The following is a 6,000-nucleotide window of genomic DNA, read 5'->3' on the forward strand; positions in this document are numbered from 1 at the left end:
TGAGTTGAGAATAATTTATTCAAACATCTCTATTATTTAATTTAAAATGTATTGATGAAAATCAAATTCTTTAAGATAATAGATACCTCTACAATGACTCTCTCGGAGCTTCCAACACATAGAAGTTTTCAGATACAAGTTCTTATTGAACACTCCACGCACAAATTTTAATTTTCCTATTTGATATCTATAATCGCATCTAATCTGCGTAGAGCTTGGTTTATCTGATAAGAACCAGCAAGAAATTGATTATGAACTTACTGGTAACTGCTTAGTTAATTTTGCACTAAAAATGAATCTTCAAACGCACTCATACTAGCTGCTTGGAAATTAAACTCTCTAACTAATTAACACATGCAAATTGCTGAGAAAGCACGTATAATTAATTTGGTCTTTATGTCAGTGTTACGCTTACCTTTCTCTCATATTGGGTTTGTGTTGTGTACTAATTTATAAATACAAATAACTCTTAATATATTTTTGGATTAAGTCATAATTTAATAGTATGTTAAACAAGTCTATATAATGGAATTTGACCCTAGTCCACATAGGTTGGGGTAAGAAAAGTTCACATAACCAAAAAATACTTTATTAAAAAGTTACCGGATCAAATATTTCAAAATCCACATGAGTTAGGGTGAAGTTTTCCTTTTAGAATTGATAAATATAATTATATTAACATCATCAATATTAATTTAATAAAAAAAATTTAAAATATAAAAATCACACAAAATAATAAATAAATAAAAGATCACTGAATCAATTGTTCCAAATAAATAATTAACAAAAAAGTGTTTTTAACCTAAAACAATTATAATAAATAACTACGTAGGAGTTCTAAAATTTCTAATTCTAAAATTTCTAATGTTAGATAATACTTGTCATTTTATTATATTATTTTTTTCTTATATATTTAATCACAATATTTATTTTAATCCTAATTTAGAAAATGAAAATCTTTTATACAATATATTTTGTGATAAAAACAAAAGAAAAAAATAATATGATGGTGTATCATTTCTTTAAAACATGAAAACAACTCTAAGATCATGTTTTCTAATTAGTTAACTTGTTATAGAGAAAAATCTTCCACTTATTTTAAAAAAAGTTTATTTTACATAATGAAAAGAATTACTCTCTTCTTGCTAATATTTTCAATTATAGTTTTTTCTAACCATTTTCAATATCGAAGATATATTTAATAGTAACTTGAATTAATTGATCAAATTATATATATATATATATATATATATATATATATATATATATATATATATATATATATATATATATATATATATATATATATATAAATGATAAATATTTAGTTATTAATTTTATCTATTATTTATTTTATTTATGTTTTAGATATTTTTATCTATGTCTAAAAGTTTATAGATACATATGATTTCTATAAAAAAATATTTACTCAGTTCTCTCATTTATTATAATTTTTTTATAATTGTTAACATATAATTTTTTTATTTTTTTAATTTTATAAAATTGTGTGTATTTTTATTCAATTTTAATGTATGAAAATGTTTATATTAATATTGTTTTATAATAATAATAACTTATTTGATTTTTTTATGATTGAGTTTTTTGAAAAAAACATTTGCTTTTAAATTCAAATGCGTTTATTATATTTTAGATGTTAAAACTAAATATAAGTTAAATTTTTATTTGTATATAATATTTTTTAAATAGTTTATCAAAATAAATTTATAAAAAATTTTAAAATAAGAAAGAATTAAAATGTGTTCTTGTTTTTAAATATAAGTAAGTTCTAGATTTATAAAAAATAACTGATTTTGAACATTTTTTTTCTTTCAAAATTATCTTATTTTTAAGGTTAAATAAACTCAACATATACTATATTTTCAACTTTTTAGAATAATGAAATTATGTATTTAAAGTATGCTTATAATTAAAAATTTATTTTGAATAACTTTTTACAAAATCAATATTTATATATTTATATTTAAAAAAGATATTAATAAAAAATTACTTTATTTTTAACCTTAAACAAACTCAACATATATTATATTTTAAACTTTTCAAAACAATAAAATTATATATCTAAGATATGATTACTGTCAACACCCAATTTCGGGTAAGTATAATAAAGAATAAGATAATAATAATTAATGGCGGGTGCAACCAAGACAATTTCTTTTCCTGAGGCAAGATTATCATAATATTACATGGGTGTATATAAATACGCACTATCATCAAAGAAGAAAGAGGAAGAGGAAAGTACTGAAAGCTAAAAAGGTATGTCACCTTCATACCATTCTTTTTCTCTTTTTTATTGTACTTTGAAGTTTTTTTTTTTCTAAAGTATGTTTTTTTTCCTACACACCAATAATGTTTTTTTTTAAATCATAATTTTTTTATAAGTATGTGTCGGTCTATGGCCGGTTTCTTTCTTTTTCCCATCATTCTTAAATAAATAAAAAATACAAAAATCTTCAAAACCAAAAAAGGATGTCAATCTTGTTAAACCAAATCTTTCTCGGATTCACTTTTCAAAAAATCTAAATCAATCAATAATAATTTTCAAACAAACTCACAAACATTTTTCTACATAAAGAACTACGTGAGCGTGATTCCTGATTGTCCATTATAAATGGATGTACGTAGGACCAAGGTTAATTCTTGTCGGGTTCATAAAACAAAAAGTATTTTTTTGTTTCTTAATAGCTTTTTTTTATTTTTTTATGGGAAAATTAAACATTTTGAAAAAAACCACGTCAACTTTATACATTTAATTAAGGGTGTTGCTCCCTCCACCACCACAGCCTTCTCCCTCCACCTCCCCTTTACTATTTTGCCCCTCAGTAAAATTTTATTTTTAGAATTATTGTTTTTTAATTTTACTCATTTATAACATATTTCACTGATAACCTACGTAGTTCCTTGTATGAGTAAAATATTTTTCTGCAAAGCTCAGTGATCGTGAAAAGAATTATCAAGCAATCTTCCTCTTGCTTTCGGTGCAGTACGTGGTGCAGTGCGTTTGTGGTGTAATGTGCTTATCGTGGTTCCTCTCCAGGTACGTAGTCATAATCCTTCCAATAATCCTAAACCCTAAACCCTTCCAATAATCCTTCCAATAATCTTTCCAATAATCCTTTAACCCTAAAACGTAAAATGAAAACGAAGCTTAAACGGATGACATCCTTCAACGGATGTCAACATCAGTTTAAGGCAAAACGGATGTCGACATCCGTTTCGCCTTAAACGGATGTTGACATCCGTTGAAGGATGTCATCCGTTTAAGCTTTGTTTTAATTTTATGTTTATGTTATTATTTTATTAGATATTTTAATATTTTGATTTATTATTTTTGAATATCTTTTTAATGTATTTTAATAATGTATATTTATATTAGTTTATATTTAAATATTAAAATATTAAAATATTAAAATAATAAAATAATAAAAATAAAAAAATTTAACTTTAAGGATATAATTGGAATTACAGATAATTGGGGAGGTGGAGGGAGAAGGCTGTGGAGGTGGAGGGAGCAACACCCTTTAATTAAATGTACTTCCTTTGGGCAGACGCGATAGAGTGCTAATATCTTCCTTACGCGTAACCGATTCTCGAACCTAAAAATCTACTTTTCGCAGACCATGTCTTATTTTTTGGTTTTCCATAGTTTTTCCATAATAAATTATGGTGGCGACTCCACAAATTTATTTCTCAAACCCGTTTGTTTTTTTGGCTCGCCGTCCCGTTGCGATCCCGGTTGTGACAATTACAATTAAAAAATTATTTTAAATAACTTTTTATAAAACAAACATTTATATATTTATATTGAAAGAAAAATTATATTAGTGAAAAATTACTTTATTTAAACTTAATATATATTATATTTTTAACTTTTCAAAATAATAAAATTATATATTTAAAATATAATTATAATTAAAAAAATTAAATAGTTTTTGATAAAATCAATATTTATATATTTGTATTTAATTAAAAAAGATATTAATAAAATATCATGCAAAATTTAGAAATTATTAAACTTGCAAAGTAAATAATAGAAATAATTAAAAATGCATTAAAAATGAATTTATTTAGTTTGGAGCTAGCTTTATCCTAACACTATTCCAACTCACCTTACGTGGAGTTTTGGAAGCTGGAGTTTTAGAAAAAAAAACTCTTATTAAATAAACTAAAACAATAGGACTTAATTTCATAATGGTCAAACTCAACTCATGAACTAAAGACACAAATGGACTTATATAATATATTGTGTCCCTTTTACTTACAAGACATATCAATTGATCCAAATACAAACATATCATATAATTAATATGTAATTTATGTGAGTGAACTTAGACTATATCCAAATTTGGACGTAATTGCAAAGACTATGAATTTACTTCTGGACCCGCTTTCTCTTGTAATTGACTAATAACTAACAACTAATGAAACATGGTTCTGTTATGTCTCAATTCCAACCAATAGCTTCAGTAGAAATATGTAATCACCTTTATTCATAACACTGCCTTATGAATTCCATATCATTGACTAGCCTTTTGAATTCAGTATCATTAGCTATGTACCACTCAATATGATAGACACCAAAAATTCAATACGTTTAATCTTCAAAATATATAGGATATGGGGACATGAATTTATATATCAAATTATTACCAATTATTTAATTGACAATCTAGATTAATGTATTCAAAATTATCACTAAACAAAAATAATCAAATATAATAATTCAAACATATTCACACTTAATACAGAAATGAATTTAACTTATCATCTAACACTCAAAAAGTTAAAAGAATAAAGTTTATTTAAGATATTTTATCTCTTTCTTGATTATCGTCATTGATAAACACACTTTTTGTTAAAATTAATTTAAAAACAACTTAACAATTTTAAAAAATTCACGATAAAATAAAATTAAATAAAAACATTTTCAATAATAGAAATATAATCTAAATATTCCTAATAAAGTTTGTTCCTTTTATAATTATAACAAAAACTTGATTTTTAAAAATTTATTGTATTTATCTTTATTAACATAATCGAGTCGAAATTATACTAGAGAAAAACAATATAGTTTAAACTGAACATTTTACCGATATACATATCGGACATATGAACACACCATATAAAATGTGTGTCTGAGCTTCAATGATCATTAGCTAGCTACATGTCGTTGTCACGAACACTGAAAATTCATATGATATTTTCTTTTTGAAGATATATTGAAGGGAGAAAAACTTGAAAATGAAATTAAAAAAAAAATATCCCAAAAACTTGAAAATAAAAGCAAATAGAGGTGGCCGTTATCTTGAGCTGAGCAGGGAAAATGAAGATATAGAAAACATGAAGCACTAAAATCCAATAGATCACTGCGTACGAAGAGATAATATATGCTCCTTGGCTCCTAAGAAATGTTGCAGAACACGTTTACAACACTACATAGTGGGCAAATTCTTTATACGTACCATGTGATTACCACATGTCGGCAGTTTGGGCCATATATATGTCTAATAAAATCACATGATATGTACATATATAGATATATATGTATAAAAAATATAAAAGAATAAGCATAATAATGATGTAAGATGCAAAGGCACCAGAAAAGTAAGTCATATAGTTTTACTCTTACACATATGAACCACAACAATAATACACGTTGGCCGAAGGCCTATACAAACGTACATTTATTGCACAAATATATGGTATAGTAAGCATGATTATACTTAGACAAAGTTTGCAGTTGGAATCATCACAACACAAACAAACACTATAAAAACGACAAAACTTACATACAGTTTCCAAAGTGTTTCTGTATTATTTTCTTGATCAGGTTAAAGTTTTACTTTGAGAATCTATCTGATAAAAGATTTGCAGTAAATGTTAGAGAAGATTACCAAGTAAAACTGTAACTCTGATTGGAAAACAGTAGCAGAGTCTGAAGATAACTGTATCTAAATTCTGTGGTGGAAGAAATGAAATAGA

This window comes from Vigna umbellata, chromosome 8, assembly GCF_029865625.1.
Source record: "Vigna umbellata cultivar VRB3 chromosome 8, Vumbellata_1.0, whole genome shotgun sequence".
Classification (NCBI taxonomy): Eukaryota; Viridiplantae; Streptophyta; class Magnoliopsida; order Fabales; family Fabaceae; genus Vigna; species Vigna umbellata.